The sequence below is a fragment of the Microtus oregoni genome, unplaced genomic scaffold (genome assembly GCF_018167655.1).
Source record: "Microtus oregoni isolate MIOR12 unplaced genomic scaffold, Mior012 000032F_ref0000030, whole genome shotgun sequence".
In the NCBI taxonomy this organism is placed as follows: Eukaryota; Metazoa; Chordata; class Mammalia; order Rodentia; family Cricetidae; genus Microtus; species Microtus oregoni.
The window spans coordinates 913,058-932,740 of NW_024543091.1; the positions used below are offsets into that span (position 1 = coordinate 913,058).

General features: G+C 42.4%; 1 long non-coding RNA gene across 1 annotated transcript; it reads left to right on the forward strand.

Annotated features, from left to right (window-relative positions):
• The first annotated feature begins 212 nt into the window (after positions 1-212).
• LOC121466009 lies at positions 213-7,400 on the forward strand. The gene is made up of 3 exons (XR_005976706.1): positions 213-315; positions 862-910; positions 7,284-7,400. It is a non-coding gene; the product is annotated as an uncharacterized LOC121466009 (long non-coding RNA).
• Positions 7,401-19,683: the final 12,283 nt, after the last annotated feature.

A 19,683-nucleotide genomic window follows, 5' to 3' on the forward strand; every position in this document is an offset into this window, starting at 1 on the left:
CAGTCCAAAAAAGGCTAGCTGTGAATGGAAAGCCCAAGAATCTAGCTATTGTTCAGTCCCACGAGACTGGGAGTCTCCACTGGTCTCCTATATATGCTGGAGTCCCAAAGAAGTAGACTCCAACGCCAGTGAAGGAATGATGTGCTGACGAGGTAGGGAAGGACAGCAAATGAAGAATGAACAAACCCTTTCTTCTTCCACTGTCCTTATATAGGCTTCCAGCAGAAAGTGTGGCCTGGATTAAAGGTGTGCCTTCCAGTGTCAAGAGCTGAATTAAAGGCGTGTTATCTTCCAACCTCAAGATTCGAATCAAAGGTATGTTGTCTTCTTGCCTCAAAAATCTGAATCACAAGTGTGCCCTCCATTTCTGAATTGTAGTTCATTTCCAATACAGTTAGGATGACAACCAAGAATAGCCATAACATAAACTAAATGGTGACATTATGAGTCATAGTGGATGTTATTATCTGTCTTTATATCCCTGGCTTGATTGCATAAGTAAATAAGATAAGTTCAATGCTCACATCACCAAGCTTTTGAAAAAAGACTGCCCCTCTGTATGCTGTGAATATGATTGGTTAATTAGTAAAGAAAACTGGCTTGGCCTGATAGGGTAGAGTAGAGCTAGGTAGGGAAAACAAAACTGAATGCTGGGAGAAAGGAGGCGGAGTCAGAGAGAAGCCATGGAACCACCACTGGGGACAGACACTGGGGAACTTTGCTGGCAGGCCATAACCTTGTGGTGATGCACAGATTAATGGAGATAGGTTAAATTAAGATGTAAGAGTTAGCAAATAAGAAGTTAAAGCCAATTGGCCAAGCAGTGATTTAAATAATATGGTTTCTGTGTGATTATTTCAGGAGTCTGGGTGACCTGGAAATGAACAAGCAGCTTCCCCACAACAAGAAGGTAATTACAAATATAATAAAAAGTGACCTGGTATTGTACATTATACCCCAGAGCAGATGGTATTGAACACCAGGATGACCTGATACAGCAGTAACTTTTTACAGTAGCTCCTTATCCAGTCTGACTGCTCCTCATTTTAGAAATTTACAAGGCACACAATACTGGACACTAGGAAATTGAATTGTGATTTCCAGACAGTCTTCAAGAGAGAGTTGGTGGTTTCATAGCTGATGTGTCATGGCAGGGCATGCCAGAGAGCCAGAGGCAGAGTTAATGCAGTACAGATGGTGGGGGACTCCAGGCTGTTCTAGGCAAGCTGAGAATCATCTTTCTGTGAGGAGAATGTAGTAGTAGCTTAACCTTACAGTCTTTGAAGGTTGCGTTACTTGAGCACGGTGAACCTGCACATTCTTGGGGACAAGGGACTCTCGTTTCTTCTGTCATTTCATGTATGCATAGCTGTGGAAGGTGCGTCCTTCCTAACCAGAATTAGCCAGACTAGACAGGTAAGAGCTGCTAGGAGATGTTTCTCCCTGTTTGACTAGACCTGAGCTCTGCACATTTAGCTCATTCAGTAGTAAATTAGTAGATGTTTTGGAGAGAACCAAATCTCAGCAAAAGCAGACCTTTCTTTTTATGCCAAGCTCTGTGATTTTTGTGTCAGAAGGACACCTTGGTTCTGTGAAAGATGACTGTTTTTGATAGCCTTGAATATCCTGTATTCCTTAAAATTAGCATTTCATTATCGTATTCTCTAGATAAAGCCATAATGCCTTTTCTAGGATGATTCATACTGGATATGTCCTACTGTGTCTGATAATTGTGCCCACTGGTGTGCTAGGCACCGTAACTGAAGATGCTTCTGGTGGGTTCTAGTATCCTGCATAGTATGGAAAGACCATCTGCAGCCAGCTATAAGGGGAGGTTTACAAAGGGCTAGTTAAGAAAGCTTGAGAAGAGGTCCTGGCAGCTTTTCAAGGGTCAAATAAACAGCCCCCCAGGCAGTGTAAGATGTTAGGTTTGCTACTGTGGGGTCACAGCAGCAGATGGAGAGGGACAATCTGAACAGTGACTCAAGTAATCACTGAGAAATTGCCAGAGTTATGCCAAGGGCAACATTCTGAGATGCTCTTGTGAGGAGAACCAGGCAAAACTGTTCAGATCCAGTCTGAGGCACAAGAGACAACTTACATAGTTAATTTTGTCTTTGATTTTTATTTATTTTTTATTGGTTTTTTTGAGGCAGGATTTCTCTGTATAACAGCCCTAGCTGAACTAGAACCAGCCCTGTAGACCAGGCTGACCTCGAACTCACAGAGATCTGCCTGTCTCTGCCTCCTGAGTGCTGAGATTAAAAGTGTACGCCACTATGGCTCAGCTAATGTCTTTGATTTTTAAAGCACTATAGCCTACATGGTGATGATGTTAGCCACTTTACTTCCAAATGGACCAATTTGCTCCCATTCCCACACACCCACAAAAAAAAAATCAGCTGCCTCTAACAGTATCTGATTAAATGGATTAATAAAGAATGTGTTCAGAGACAAGATAGACCCTGAAAGAAAAAAAAACTCATTACAGGACCAGAAATTGATTGTTTTGTGGTTGTTGTTTTGTTTTGTTTTTGTATTTGGGTTGTGTTCCTACAAGCACAACAAGGGTTTCCATTCTCAATATGCAAGAAATCAGAAGACGGGGAAATATTCCGAGCCAATGCTTTTCAATCCCAGTATCCGTACAGGATAAGACTTAGGAAGGGAAAACCTAAACCATTATGTCTTTGTTACTTTTTCTGTTGCTGTAATAAAGCAACTTCAGGGAGAGAGGTTTTGGTTCAGCAGTTAAGGGTGCGGTCCATCACATCGTGGCAGGGAGGTCAAGGTGGCAGGTGAGAGCAGCTGGCCTCATGGCATCTGTAATCAGGAAGAAAAGTGATGGATACCTGTACTCGGTTCACTCCCTTTTATACAGGCCAGGATCTGAGCCCAGGGAATGCTGCTAGTCTTTGTAATGAGCATAGTAAAACACGCCTTTTAGACATGTAAAAATAGTTTAGTCAGGATCCCCACTACACCCAAGGCTGCACCTACTAACCAGAACTCAGGGACATCACTCACTCGTGATAGCCAGACACATTCCTAGAACCCCATGACGCCCATGGGACAGTCTATAAGCAGAGACCTAGGGCAATGCTCTGCTCTGCACATCTGGAGAGATGCCACCATGATCTGCCCTGTGGCTGAAGAGTCTCCCTGGATCCTGACCCTCGGATAAGAGATTTCTGTTAGATACTGGACCTGACCTTCAGCTAAGATATGTCACAGAGGTGAGCAGCCTTGGGGAGATATGCTTAGGGTCATAGGTAGGAATTTAGAGTATGAACCTTATATGATGACCATCAACATAATAAAATACAACGTTTGTTATACTATGTGTACCTACCTTCTTAACCCTTCACAGTCATGCCTAGAGGCCTGTCTCATAGGCAGTTCTACATCTTATCCAGTTGACTATTGAGATTTACCAAAACACTGTAATTGGTTACATAGCCTTTAACTAAGCATTTGTGATTCAGAAGACCTAGTATTAATAGCTCATGTAGATTACATATGTAAAGTATCTACGGTTCTTCTGATATCACGTAATGTGGTTATCAGCATCCCCTTGTGCTATAACGGTGACCTGTTCCCACCTTGACAGAAATGTTATTCTATGGGCTCATGTGGTTTTCCTAACTACTGTTTCTAAGCGCTGTGTGTATTCCCTTAGGGCTCCACATGCCTCTTTAAAACGGAATGTCGGGCTTTACAAAACGAAAAGAAGGCAAAAAAAAAAAAAAAATGTCCCCAGGGGTTTTGATGCAGTGATTCAAAGGACTTGTATGGCCTTTGAAAGAGCGACAAAGGTAGAGGTCCCCAAAGATACATCTTCTGGGCAACAGAGAAAACCATTTTATAGCAATTCTAGAGACTTGATAAGAACGATTGCAGCACTTCTGGTGCTGGTAATTTCTGTCTCTGCCATTGATCAGGATGGCCCTGCTTGTGCTGAGCCGCAGTTTTACAATGTCGGGTCATTCCAATTATTTTCTTCTAGCTGGTTGGTAATTTGATGTACCCAGATGAATAGCAAGTGACCCTAAAAGTCTCAGAAAGTTCAAAGACCACTCTCTCATTTCCTGTTGCACTGAAATACAAGTTTCCTACTCTGTGCATCTCAGAAGGAAAAACTGAAATGGGTAAATTGCAAACGGATTTTTATTCTTTCATTTCCTCTTGCAAAGTCAGATGTTAAAGATCTACCACAGAAAGCATAACAAATGGAAAAAGATTATGTTCCTGATTTCAAATGATTAAAAATCAATCTCATGCTCTGTAATAACATGAATTTATCACGTTTGATGCTCCCTCTCTAAACCCAAGACTGGGATAATGTGAGCTGTGTGGGGTTAAAAAAAAAAAAGAAAAAGGAAAGAAACTCATTAAAAAATGATCCAGAAGCAGCCATAAGTTCTGTTTGCTTTCTTATGGTGAGCCTTTGCACGACTTTTCTACTAGCTTTTGCTCTTGTAGGAAGAAGCTGCTTACATAGCTTAGAGAGAACGAATTTTGCCATGGGAACTCTAAGCATCTTCTGAGCAAAGCCAAAATCCTACCCAGAATGCCTTGCCAGGTTAGCATTAGTTCCTGCACCTACCTGTGTTTTTAATTAGCCTTCTAAGGAAAGGTGTAAGTTAAATGTAACTTAATTTATTAAATGTAGAGAATTCATAAGGATATGGGGTGTGGATGTGATTGGCCCCCATAATATTATTGGGAGTGGCACTATTAGGAGATGTGGCTTTGTTGGAGTAGTTATGGCCTGTCTGTGAAGAAAATGTGTCACTATGGGGGTAGACTTTGAGGTTTCCTATGCTCGGAATACTACCCAGTTTCTCAGTTGACCTCCTGTTGTCTGCAAGATTCTCAGCTACTCCTCCAGCATGCCACTATGCTCCCATCATGATGATAATTGACTGAAACTCTAAAACTGTTTAAGTCCCCAACTAAATGTTTTCTTTATAAGAATTGCCATGGTCATGGTGTCTCTTCACAGCAATAAATGCCTAAGATATGAAGCTAGTCATGAAATTTAAAAATCGAGCGAATAATTCCCTGACTGTATTGGTAATACTTTGCTTCCCTCTGACAAAAATATCTGGCAAAATCAACTTCAAGGGAAAGGGCTTATTTAGACTCATGTTTCCAGAGGGTTTAGTCCATCACCCTTAGCTCCATTGATCTTGATTCTGAGAAAGAACACTGTGGTGAGGACAGATGGTAGCAGATGTTATTCACGTCATGCTAGATAGCACCAGAAAGGGACCATGGGCCTGAGAACAAGTATTACCTTCCGGAGCACCCCTGCCCCCAGTGACCTATTCTCCTATAGGTCAGCCCTTATCCTCTAAAGTTTCTACCAACTCCCAAAAGAGCATCAGCAGCTGGGGACTATTAGGTCCAAAGTGGGAACCCAAGCACCAAAATAACAGTCCGGGCTCAGCTCAAGTTGGACTGTGACCTAGGAAACAGGATTACTGGTAGATAAACAAAAGCCTGCGATCAGCATTCCTCAGAAACCCGTGAAGCAGGATTCTATCTGTCACTTCTCTCATCTCCCCCTACAGCTGATCACCTCCTATAAATGGGGCATCTAGTTCTCTGTTGGCACACACCTGCAACACACACCAAAGCCCAACTGTGGCTCCCAGGCCTTTCTGGCCAGTGAAGCTCCACCGCATCCACTCTAACTCCAGGCTGTTCCCGCTTGCAGACTCCCTCCCTGGCAGCTGCCCCTCCCTTGGAGACTGGCAAGGCTTTCCCTGCCTTCTGCTTTTGTCTCTACCACCTGAGATAGTCATGACAGCCACCATTTGGATATTCTTTCTCTCTGCCTACTAAGAGATAGACACGGCAGTTGTGAATTTTCCAAAATAAACCTTTCTTTCCACCCATAGAGTGGTTTAGTTTGGTGCTTTCACTGTGCCCTCACTTAGAAGGACCCCTCACTTAAAAGGATTCAACATGTGACCCTGTGGGGTACATTTCATATTCAAGCTGTAACATTCTCAAAATTCATAAATCAAAACCCAGAAGAACTTAAAAAGGAGATGGCAAAGTGACAGAAGGAAATACAGCAGCAACTAGTAGGAACTTGCCAATGATCCAAAGGAAGAAAAGGCAAAGCTAAACATCACACTGCTGCACGCTTGCAGTCCCAGAACTCAGGAAGCTAAAACAGAAGGATCAATGATTCAAGGCCATCTTCAGCCACATAGAGAGCTTGAGGCCAATCCGGTCTACAGGAGACTCCGTCTCAAACCCTCTACCAAACAAAACAAAACATACTAAACAATAAAAATAATAAAAGCCAAAGGTTTTTTTTTTTAAGTTGTAAGGCTTTAGGAGAAAATGAAAAGAGATGGATGACGTGAATAGAGCAGGAATTGGCAGTTACAGAATGAGGCAAGAGAGCAAACAGCTTAGTCCACACCTCAGAAGCAAAATAGTGATAATGATGTGCCTCAGGCAGTGGAGAAGTGGAGAAGGTTGTATGCCTGGCAATAAGCAATTGATTTAACTAGAAGGTTGTATGCCTGGCAATAAGCAATTGATTTAACTATCAGAGATTTGATGTAGGAAGCTGGGAGGAGATAAAAGGAGTAATAAACTCTACTAGTAATTTCCGCATCAAGGATATCATTAAAGACTAGAAAATATATACAAATGGTACAAAAAAGAATGCAAACTACACTGTCAGCGAACATTGAAAGTTGTGGAAGAGGGAGTTAGGGGACAGACATGGAAGGAACCTGTTTTGTCATTATTCATGGTAAGAAACAATAGGTCCATCTCCAATGACGTGCAAACGGCATTGTGTAGCTATATTATAAAAATAACCATGAGACCCAAAAAGTTTGCAAAATATCAGATAAATAATCCATATGTAAAACAAAGTAAAGAGAGTAGATGGGGTCCAGCAAGATGGGAGTGTAATCCCCAGACGCTCACAGGGTGGAGAACACGCACTGGTTTGCAGAAGTTGCCCTCTGATCTCCAGAGGATCACAATGCACCTGCATGCTCATGTATATTAAAAAAAAATAAATATTATTTTAAGGAAATAAAAATCTAGAGGCATAGCTTCCCTCTTGTCTAAGATTTGCTATCCCTTCGACAGGGCTTTATCTTCATTCAGGTTTTGCATAATTATGTTTATTTCTTGTCATTTTATATTGTAAATAGGCTCCTTTATTCCGTCATGCCAGCGCTACAGTGTGGAACTTTACATGCACCCGTATGCTTTCTGAATAACAATCTTCCATTGCCTTACAGGGACCGCAGACACATCTCATTGGGCGTTGCTGCTGTCCGCCAGGAAATTGTAATGACTGTCCCAGCACCCCTTGGTCCTGAGGGATGTTATTGGAGGGGGAACTTAGGGAATCCTGCACAGCTTCCCAGAGTGGAGTCCATTCATCTGCCTCAACATGCTGAAGGATAGTGGGCGGAGCTTTTAGTATCGCCTCACATGCACAATTGTAAACTGCATACAGGGAAAAGGTAAGCTAATAAAGAATGCTTTTCGGCTTCCAACCCCCACAATAGAGGAGAGGGAATAATAAGGGGTAGGAGTGGATGCTGGTTCCCAAAAACATGTGCAGAATAAATACAAAATTTATACCAAGTTCATAAAATGTCAGAAAGGCACTTGAGATTGGACAAAGGTTAGAAATACTTTATAGAAAAGTAGTTGCATATAAAATAATATAAAAAATTTTAAGCATAATTTTTTATGGTCTCTTAAATATATAAAACAGTTGTCCATATTTTTACGCAGTAGTAGAAATGCAGATTGAAAGTTCACCTACATGCCAGACTCATGAGACTGGAAACATTGTAGGGCTTGACCCCGTTCTTCTGGTGAGTGTGTGAGGACCCAGGAATTCTCAGAGCCTTGCAGTGGAGAATGCCTTTGGCATTACCGATCACAGCTACAACTGCACTTGTCACAGAAGCAGAAATTCCTTTTCCAGAGATTTAGCAGTGAGATAATACGCACGCGTGTGCACTGTCATTGCAAACACCTGTGTACATTCTTAATCACGCATCAGTGGAGGTGGGAGGCTGGGAGAGTGAGTAAGCAGATTATCGTTTAGTCCTACACAATGGGATGCTGCGCTTCACAGAAAACAAGGGCAAGGGGCTACAGAGGTAGGTCAGAGGCTAAGGGCACTGACCACCTTTTAGAAGCACCCAGGCTAAATTCTTGCATGATGACCAACTACTACTTGTAGCTCTAGTTCTGGGGGATTCAGTGTCCTCTTCTGGCCTCCATGGACAGCACGCATGTGCATGGTGCACGGATTTACACGAGATCACACATACACACACACGTTGAGAAGGAAGGAGGACGAGAAACAATTGTACAAGCTTCTTCGAAAATACTTTTCAGATATTAAGTAGGAAATAAAACAAGGTGGAAACAGTATAAAACTTAACATTTGATAGATTAAAAAAAAAGGAGAAAAGCCACGTGTGTTGGCACATGCCTTTAATCCCAGCACTCAGTAGGAAGAAGTAGGAGGATTTGTATGAGTTTGAAGCCACCTTGTTATAGATGGCAAGTTGCAAGCCAGTCAGTATTACATAGTGAGACCCTGTCTCGAAATAAATAAATAAGAAAAAAGCCATAAGTTTAAAGTGCCTTTGTGTATGTAGAGATGTATGTGTGCACACATATTTATGAAGATGTGTATGTCCACGCACACTCTTGTACAGGTCAGAGGTTCACAAGGGATGTACGTCTCTATTGCTATCCGACTTAATTTTGTGAGGCAACATCCCTCACTCAACCCAGAACTTGTCAATTTGGCTAGGCTGTTTGGCCAGTGAGCCCCTGGGAACTGCTGCCCATCTTTCTTGGTTCTGGGGTTCTAGGCATAGGCTGCCAACAAAGCCTTTACATGGGAGCTGGGGACCCACACTCAGGTGCTACCCAATGAGATATCTCTCCAGCCTCTGAGTTAACTTTTATATGTATAGAATCCTGGAGCAGCAAACAGGAAAGCCACACAAGTATTTCTCCTTGGAAAGAGTATGAAAGGGCCCCATGGAAGGCAGGGTAGGGTTGATCCTACTGGGTTTTATGGTTGACTTATACATGTGTTGCTTAGTAAAGAACAAGTCATTTTATTTAAAAAGAAGACCAGGGAGAAAATAAATTTACCAGTAGAATGCTACAAATCCAATATTAAAAGGTTTTGAGGATAAGTCCTAAGAGGAGGGAGAGGGAGGAGGGAGTCCTTTATATAGCTCAGAGGAAGGAGAGGTGACAGGTGGCAGAAACAGAAATTGTTTTCTGCTTCCTCATGTATATTAAATTGCTTTGGATTGAGTCAACACACACTTTCTGCCTTCTTCCACACAATGCACCTAAGGCATGGCCTGGTGCAACTTTCTGTTTTTTTCAAACCTTTGTAAAATTGTTTTGTGTCCCTGAGCCTTTTCCCATACTGGTCTCATTTCCTGGAACATCCTCTGGCTTGTATCTCTAGAAAACTTTTCTTCACTCTTAAAATGCAGGAGGTCATAAGGCTTTCAAGACACTTAGAGATCCTCCTGGGGTATGGCTTTAATTTCTGTGCTCTTCCGAGACTTCTCCTGTCACCTCACTGTGTCTCTGTCCTATCAGAAGGCTTTAGTACCTCATTAAATTCTGGCAGCTGCCTATGTCTTGTTATCTGTCAAAGCCTGTGTGATGAGGTGACCCACAACCAGCACAGTGCCCGGCTTCCAGCTCTGCTCACTTCATGTAGAGCAAGGGGACATACAGAAGGGGGAGTGAGACAATCCAGAAGCTCAGAAAGAGCTTCTATAATCCAAATACAGTAAGGAAGCAGAATGATTGAGTCTGCTCAACTGGGGAGCTGGACAGATGGATCAGCAGTTAAGAATACTCGCTGCCCTTGCAGAAGACACAGGTTCGATAACCCAGCACCAATATGGTGGTTTTCAACTATCTATAACTCCAGTTCTAGGGGATCCAACAAACAGACATAAGCATGCAGGCAAAACAGTCATACACATAAAATAAATAAATCTAAAAATAAATGTCACCTTTATTGTGTTTACTTCATCAGGGATAGAATCCACCGCAAGTCCTGGAGTGGACTGACTAGGTTCTGAATACACAGACACATGCATTTCAGAAGATCCTGTGACCTTGCTGTCACCAGTCCTTCAATTGGTCCAGATGAGCAAACGCAGCTTTGAAAGTACAGCTTCTTCAGCTGTCCGCCATGCTTGCTTGAAGGTGATGGTGTGAGGTGTGTTTACTCTTACATTCAAAACTTGCTTCATGGCTCATTTATCTTAGCATTTTGCTTTATGTCATTCAGAATAAAAGGAGAAGAAAAAAGCTTCAAAATATTTCTACCTCTGCCTCGCTAACACCAACCTATGCATCTCCAATCATAAAATAATTGTGAATAGCACCTCTGTGTGAAGCCTTGGTTCTGCGACCTGGGTGTACCACGTGTCAGAAAAAGATATTTTGATTTATGCTTCATTTATCATTTCCCTCCCCTGAATCCAATTTCAGGTTCATATTTTATCTCCAAAGCCTTGTTCCGACACCCGAATCCCGTGTGTGATTATTTCATTTGCTATAATTGTGATTTACTGGGACAGTGAGTCGCCTAGAAATGCTTGTGCCTTCTCTCTGCCCGGTTGATTTTGCACCTGCACGCGAGAGGCAGCAGGACACAGCGCTGGAGTCAGGCTGAGCTGGGCTGTGCCTGCCCTTTACTCACAACTGTGACAGCACAGAGAAGAATGCAGTCCCCCGAAGCCTTGCTCCTCACCCACACAAGAGAAGAAGTTGAGCTGGGAATAAGAAATTTGTTAACATGCTGTATCTGGAGAATACTAGAATCTCAAAAAGCTGGTTTTAATTGATGTTCCATCTGCTGTCCCAACATTCTGCTTTTCTTTGTTGCTGTTTGTGTCCTCGTTTGGATTGTCCTAACATATTGCTACCTCCCCTACCTCCCAGTCTCCTCTCTCCTCCCCTCCCCTCCCCTCCTCCTCCTCCTCCTCCTCCTCCTCCTCCTCCTCTTCTTCTTCTTCTTCTTCTCTCTCTCTCTCTCTCTCTCTCTCTCTCTCTCTCTCTCTCCTCCCCCTTTCTCCCCCTCCCTGTCTCCCTCTTAGTTTTCCCCTTAACATTCTCAATCATCATCCTTATTATACACAATCATTTCCTTTGCTTTTCCTTTACTAGAGTATAAGTTCCCTTTGCCAGACAGTCCAAATGAACCAAAACTCTACCTGTGAATGGCATTTGACTGAGAACAGTGAGAGAACCCTGTTCTGGGCACACATCCAAAGGAACTGAAATAGGTTCCCAATTTTCTGATTGTGCTAAATATTTTAAAGATACAAAGTCCTGATGTATCCATTGCCCTTCTTCAAAAGGCTGAGACAGGGTTGTAATCCAATGTGCAGGTCTGCTCTAAAATGCAGATGTTGGAAATCGGTCACTGAGATAGCATTAATATACAGTTTTTACGAGTTCATTAAGCCATGAGGGCGGAGCTCCCACAGTGGGATTAGTGACCTTATAAAAGCAGTACATGAGAACTGCCTTTCTGTCCCACCACACAAGGACAGTGCCCTCGGCTGTCCCTCTCTGCTTCTCCCCAAGGATATGGCCATAAGGCACCATCTTGGAAGAAAAAGCAGTCCTTACCAGATACCAGATCTACTCATATCTCCATCTTAGCCCCGCTCCCTTCAGGGCTGTGAGAAATAAACTTCTAGTGTTTATAAGTTACCTGGTCTGTGGCATTTCGTTATAGCAGCTCAAACAGACTAAGATAACAAAGAAGCAACCTAAATGCCCATTGACAGATAGAGAAAACGTAATATACACAAGTAAAATATGTCTTCAGTCTTTACGAAGAAGGAAATCAACTGCATCATTTGTTATAATATAAATGGAACTGGAGACCATTATGCAGAATAAAATAAGACTCAGAAAACAAAAACCTTGTGATGGGGTGTAGAGGACATTCCAAAGTCGGCTCATGGAAGTAGAGCAGAATGATGTTTAACAGGTCCTGGAAAGGGACGGAGAAACAGAGGTAACAGCTGGAGGGGACAAGTTCTGGCTGCACAAGATGAATTGATCCCAGAGCTACTCTGTGCACTGAAGTGTCGATAGCTAATATACTCTTTTTCATTGTTAAAACTCTTCTAAATAGTTAGACATTAATTATTCACGTCACACGCAGGAAGTAATAACAGCATATTGAATGATGGGAGAAAACCCTCGGAAGTGTGAGCAGATTATAGGAGACAAAATTATCTCTAAATTCATCCAACTGCAACATCACATATGTACCTTTTAGAAAGCCAATCACAGCTCAAGATAAACAATTTGGGAGAAAATTTTCTGTTGTGCCAAAATATTTTAAAAAATTAAGCCCCAATTTAGTCATTGCCATTTTTTTAAATTAATTAATTTATTTATTTATTTATTAAAGATTTCTACCTTCTCCCCGCCACCGCCTCCCATTTCCCTCCCCCTCCCCCATCAAGTCCCCCTTCCTTGTCAGCCCAAAGAGCAATCAGGGTTCCCTGCCCTGTGGGAAGTCCAAGGACCACCCACCTCCATCCAGGTCTAGTAAGGTGAGCATCCAAACTGCCTAGGCTCCCACAAAGCCAGTACGTGCAGTAGGATCAAAAACCCATTGCCATTGTTCTTGAGTTCTCAGTAGTCCTCATTATCTGCTATGTTCAGCGAGTCCGGCTTTATCCCAGGCTTTTTCAGACCCAGGCCAGCTGGCCTTGGTGAGTTCCCAATAGAACATCCCCATTCTCTCAGTGTGTGGGTGCACCCCTCGCGGTCCTGAGTTCCTTGCTCGTGCTCTCTCTCCTTCTGCTCCTGATTTGGACCTTGAGATTTCAGTCCGGTGCTCCAATATGGGTCTCTGTCTCTGTCTCCTTTCATTGCCTGATGAAGGTTAATATCCAGGAGGATGCCTATATGTTTTTCTTTGGGTTCACCTTCTTATTTAGCTTCTCTAGGATCATGAATTATAGGCTCAATGTCCTTTATTTATGGCTAGAAACCAAATATGAGTGAGTACATCCCATGTTCCTCTTTTTGGGTCTGGCTTACCTCACTCAGGATAGTGTTTTCTATTTCCGTCATTTTGCATGCAAAATTCAAGAAGTCATTGCTTTTTACTGCTGAGTAGTACTCTAATATGTATATATTCCATACTTTCTTCATCCATTCTTCCATTGAAGGGCATCTAGGTTGTTTCCAGGTTCTGGCTATTATAAACAATGCTGCTATGAACATAGCTGAGCATATACTTTTGTTGTATGATAGGGTATCTCTTGGGTATATTCCCAAGAGTGGTATTGCTGGGTCCAGGGGTAGGTTGATCCCAAATTTCCTGAGAAAGGATGGATCTGTTCCATTAGCTAATCAGTCTCGCATTCTAAGTCTAGTGTGCTGATATTTTGTTTGTACTTACAAATACAGCTTGCCTGAAGATCAGAGGGAGGGGCTAGCCATTAGTTAACCATAGAGGTCTGGAGGTCTGTACAGACAGACAGGAAGTGATGTGGTTGGCGGAGACAGGAAGTGATAAGGTGGAGTGGAGAGAGGAGCTAAGTCTCTTTCTGGGCTGAGAGTCATAGAGGTAAGAACTAGTGGCTAACTGCTCTGCTTCTCTGACCTTTTAGCTTTCACCACCTAATATTTGTCTCTGGGTTTTTATTATTACACCAATTAGAACTTATGCAACAGTCTAGTGTTTTTCTCAATTTTCATAGAAATGAACCAAAATACAAACCTGCCAGAGGCATATTCAAACATAGTATGAATACTGATGTCTATCACTTGGGTCTTCGGCACCCACAAAGGCCTTACGTTGGAGACTTGGTAATCTATACTCCTGGGAGGTGGTATAACTTTCAGGATGTATGGAAGTGAAAGGAAGTGAGATTGAAGATGTGTTCTGGGGGGTGGGTATTGGAACTTCAGTCCTTCCTGTATTCATTTTATTGGGTCACATCTTCCTGTACTGCCTTCCACAGCAACCCAACAACCAGCAATAGACTGAGAGCTACAAGACCATGGGTCCAAATAGATCTTTCCTCTTTATAATTTATCTCAGGATCCTTGTCACCATGGTAGGAAGCTAACTAATAAACAATGCCCCTAATGATTCTCCATTGCGTCCAAAGCCCACAAGAACACATCAATAAACCTATAGATGAAAGCAGAACTAATGAGAGACTTTATTTTTTGGTGAAATATTGAAGGGGATTTAATGAAGAGGTTTACAAGTAGATTCTAATAATATTTAATTCTCCAGTAAACTATGCTTAGGAGTGGCATCATACTGGGCACAGAAAGGTGGCTGGGAAAATGCAAGAGTCATCAGCATCTCCTCAAAAAAATATTTCTTCATGCAAATATTTCTCCAATATTAATTAACTTAACCAGGAAGATCATCTTTCAAGTCGGGAATACCAGTGTGGGATGGAGGAAGGAGTAAGCTAACCAACCATCATAATGACACATAGTAGAGTCATGCTGGTCCTAGCAAGGATTCAAGCCGACCTCACCCACAATGAAAAGAAAACTTGTGTCTGGGAGACTATTACCTTCACCACTTATGATACTGATGTAGAAACTGTACTCAGATTTTCTCATGGCAGAAATCTGGAGAGGTGATCCACGTTAAAGACCAAGAAAACTTAGCTTTAAACAAAAGACACACAGAGACCTGAAATAACTCATTTAAACACACACACAAGCATGCATGCATGTACACATACACACACATCCGTCATCTAAGATGGGAATATACTGGTAGATCTTTTGTTTGTACAGCACAAATAAAGCCTCTGCCATCTGCAACATGGTGAGTGCTGACTTGTCTCTACAGGGACTTGTAAAGATGGATGCTATAGGCATTATTGCAGCATAGCTAGCAATTCTGTCTTCTAAGGTGGAGACGTGGAGGAAGGGCAGAGGGAAGGAGGTTGGGGTGGAGTAGAAAAGGTTCAGTTGTGGCTGCAACAAGACTCTTGAGGGAATAGTGTCTACATGGGATGGAGGTGAAAGGTACGAGCTCTGAGCTCTGAACCACCTTCCCCACTAAGCCTCAGTGAAATGTCTTTTTCCTGTTGGTGCTTGCTGGAGAGATTTTTTTCTATTGGAAGAATATGGAAACACTTGGAGCTCTGTATAGAGTGAGATAAAAGCTTGCCATAGGACACTGTTAGTCTCTTAGTTTGTTTTTAAACCCCCAAAAGGGAGCCATTAATTTTTACCATAAGCAGCACTCAAAGGAAAAGATGAACTGACCTCAGCCACTATAGGGTGAACCTCCTGCAGGGCTTTGCTTTTGATAATGGGTCAGAAACAGTGTGGCTCCCGGTTCGTTAGAGTCGATAATAGACAAGTCCTTCAGAAACCTTAAACTAGAATGTAACCTGTCATGCTACCACCACCACAATGACAGGAGCTCCGCTGACAGGACTGTAAAGATTTCCCTTTGAAATCGCAACGGTCCCATGCAGATTGTCTCCACAGACAAATTCTTCCTCCTGGCTCCTGGAATCGGTTGTTATGGTAACAAGAGTTCACAGCAGCCAGCAGCAGAAAAATCATTTTTCATCCCCAGCAAGATGCCTTCCCCATTTAAAAAAGAATGCTACATTAAATCAGGCAAAATAACAACAACAACAAAAAAAAAGCCCTAACCATGGACACTCTTGAATTCACAGATTCCTTCTTTACAAATCCATCCCCCTACTCTACCTCATCACCGAACCACATCCACCCCACCCCTTCTCTATGAACTGATGTTGGCAATGACACTGTCATCTCTGGTTCTTCACAAGATGTCCACAGGTAGCCAAAGGCCAGGTCAGCCTCGGTAATCATCATTACAGTTTGTGCATATACTCTCCAACACCAATTGCAAACAATCTCAATAAGATTCTGTGGTGATATTTTGCATGTGCTGTTGGAGATCAGAGCTAGTCATGCTAGTTAGCCATCGAAGTTAGGAAGTGGTGGCACACACCTTTAATTCCAGCACTCGGGAGGCAGATGGATCTCTGTGAGTTCAAGACCACCTTGGGCTACATGAAATTGATTCAGAGAAATAGAGCCAGGCAGTAGTTCTTGGGAGTCACAGACTTTTAATCCTAGCACTAGGAAGGTGGAGACAGGAAGGGAAATGACTGGGTGGAGAGAGGAATATAAGATGGGAGGAGACAGAGAGGGACTCAGGCCATTCAGTCTGGGGACTTGTAGAGAAAGGATACCCCATTCGGTCTGAGGATTGTGTAGAGGTGAGAACTAGTGGCTGGCCCCTCTGCTTCTCTGATCTTTCAAATTTCACCCCCTAATATCTGACTCTGGGTTTTTATTATTAAGATCAATTAGATTCACGCCACAGGAATCCTACCCCATGAAACCAAGCACATCATCTTCGAACTGACTCTCCTGCCCTCACTGCCCATTTCATAGGCCACATTTCCTAAAAGTTCCAGATACGTAGTTCTGGGGACCCTTTTAAAACTATTCTATTTGTGTATACACAGTGACTTAAATGGAGACATGGGTTGGGGGCTTTCGTAGGAACTCCTTCACCCAGTAGCCTTTAAAATACCAGCCCACTTGGGCGTGGCCTCTTATACTGTAAATGCCTAAGTAAAGCATGTGTTTGCTCCCTCTCCTGGCTTCTGGATTCAGTTCCTGTTCCCCTGTTCGAGCAGAGGGCTGTGATCTGTGGGTCTACCTCTAAATATATAACCCTTTATTATACTTAAGTCTGAGCTAGTACGGATGATTTTATAACTTCCATCTTCAGGGGAACTGGAGTTGAAGAGAAAGAAAACCAAGCATGGCTGCAGTGCAAGACGTAAGGTAAGCGTGCCCGTGAGGGATGGAGATGAAAGGGCTGGAGCTCTGAGCCATGAATCACTCTCCCACTTCTCATCAGTACTGATGGACTCAGGAAATATTTTCGTACAAGTACATCTTGTATTTTGGCCACTTTCACCCCCTCCCATCCTTCCCTTCTCAGCTCGCATTGTGTTCATCCATCCCCACATTCTGTCTTATACTTTCCTGTGCTCCACACATCAGTGATCTTATGTATCTCCGTAAAATTGAAAATCCACAAATGAGTGAAAAGCATGCCGTATTGACCTTTCTGAGGCTGAGTTATTTTACTTGTAGGATGATCGATCTCCTCTCACATTTGCTTCCCGGCAAACAACAGAATTTTGTCCTGCTTTATGGCTGCATGTAGCTCCATCGTGACTATCCATATCACATTGTCACTATACATCTGATCACAGACACTGGGGCTAATTCTACAACCTGGATATTTTGAAAGTTCCATAATAAACACAGATGTGCGAGTATTTCTGACATATCTCAATATAGAGCCTTCAGGTAAGGAGTCAGGAATGTCAGAGCTGGGTCATATGGTAATCTTATGTTCAGTTTTTGAGGCACCTCCACTCTGATTTCCATAGATACTGGTCTTATATTCCCACCAGCACGTATAAGTGTCCCCCTTGCCCCATAGCTTCACCAAGACAGGTAGCCTTTATGCCTGGTATGAGATGGACTCTCAATGTCATTTTATGTTCCATATCCCTGATTGTCAAAGGATGCTGATGTTTCTTTCATATGCTTACTGGCCATTTGTATATCATCTTTTGATAACTGTTTATTATACTAGTCCATTTATTGACTGCTTGGTTTCTTGGTGGTTGGTCTTTTAGGTTCTTTATATGTTTTAGATAATAGTCCTTTGTTAGACTGTAGCAAGCAAAGATTCTATCCAATCTGTAGGCTGACACATCACTGTATCTGTTACTTCCTTTGATGTATAGGAACTTTTAAATTCTATGTAATCTCTCTCCAAGGGACCCATTTTTCTTCTCCATCTGTTCTGTTCTGCTTATCTGACAGACAGTCCATGCATTATTAAGATACACTGGTTTTTGTTCTCACCTCAAAGTGAATAAGAAATGGTTTATTCTAGAGCCAGATATGGGTGGTTCTGATCAGGAATATGAGTTTAAATATTTGCCCCAAACTCTATGTCCTACTACAATAACAGATTCGTGGCATTTTAGTTATAGATAAAAACAAAGTTATAAATTTAGAAACTTGCAAATACTTTGGTGGGAACAACAGGCACACAGGTTACAAAGTAACATCTCTGCTAGAGGTTTCAGATACACCTGATGACATTCTTCTTTGCGAGCTGTGGAAGCTAGTGGTCTATTAAAACATCCCACAAGGTTCCAAATGATGATCACAAAGATGTTAGGTCAGACATAGAAGGGGACAGCAAATGGTCATTGCGGCAGTTTGAATGTGTTTGACCCCATAAGCTCATAGGGAGTGGCACTAATTGAAGGTATGGCCTTGTTGAAGGAAGTGGTCTTATTGGAGGAGGCAGGATGATATATACCCTTAATCCAGACATTGAGACTGGAGGGCACATCTTTAATCTGGGCCACACCTTCTCTTGGAATGTGTCACTGTGGAGGTGGGCTTTGAGGTCTTTTTCTCAAGCTCCATTCAGTGTGACAGTCAACTTCCTGTTGCCTCTGAGTCAAGATGAAAGGACTCTCGGCTCCAGCACCATGTCTGCCTGTGTGCCACCATGCTCCCCCATGGCAATAATTGACTGAACATTTGGACCTGTAAGTGAGCCACCTCAATTAAATGTTTTCTTTATAAGAGTTGCCATTATCATGGTGTCTCCTCACAGCAATAGAAACCTAAGATAGGTATTATGTGGGCTAAAGATAGCCCAAGATAATTTGACTATAGATGTATATAACATCCAAATTTATTAATTTATTTTTTTCTTATTTTTATTTTGTTTGGTATTTTGAGACAGGGTTTTGCTGTATAACTTTGGAGCCTGCCCTAGAACTCACTCTGTAGACCAGGCTGGCCTTGAACTCACAGAGATCTTCCATGCTTCTGCCTTTGGAGTGTTGGGATTAAAGGCATGTGCCACGACTGCCTGACCCAAACTCGTGAATTTCTAATCAATCAGTCCTGTAGAATCTTCAACATAAGCGTGGCATTTTTTTCTGAGAACTTTAGTTCAGATTCATTGTAATGTTGTGTATCTCATATCCTTTACCCTCTGTTGACAGGAGTTGTTCATTCGTTCCCAGCCAGTCAGACCCGGAGTAATCACACAGAAACTCTATTATTTGCAATCCTGTTTGGCCAATAGTGTAAGCATATTCTTTTTACCTGGCTCTGACAGTCTGAACTAATCCATCTCCATTAGTCTGTGCATTACCCCAAGGTCGTGTCCTACCAGCCAAGTTTTAGTGGACTCCTGTGGAGGCATCTGTCTCCTGTGGCAGCTACATGGCTTCCTATTGACTCGGCCTTCTTTCTCCCAGCGTTCAGTTTAAGTTTCTCCACCTAGCTCTATTCTGCTAAGCCCCTGGCCGAAACAGCTTTATTCATTAATCAATAAGAGCAATACATATACAGAAGGAATTCCCACACCAACTCTCCACAGCAATGTTTACAGAAACTTCACGATACACACTTGTGTGCCGGCACACCTCCTAACATCATACTCCACTCTCCAACTAATTCTATACCCTCTTATTTTATCGTTAGAAACAAAATACTTTTCTCGAA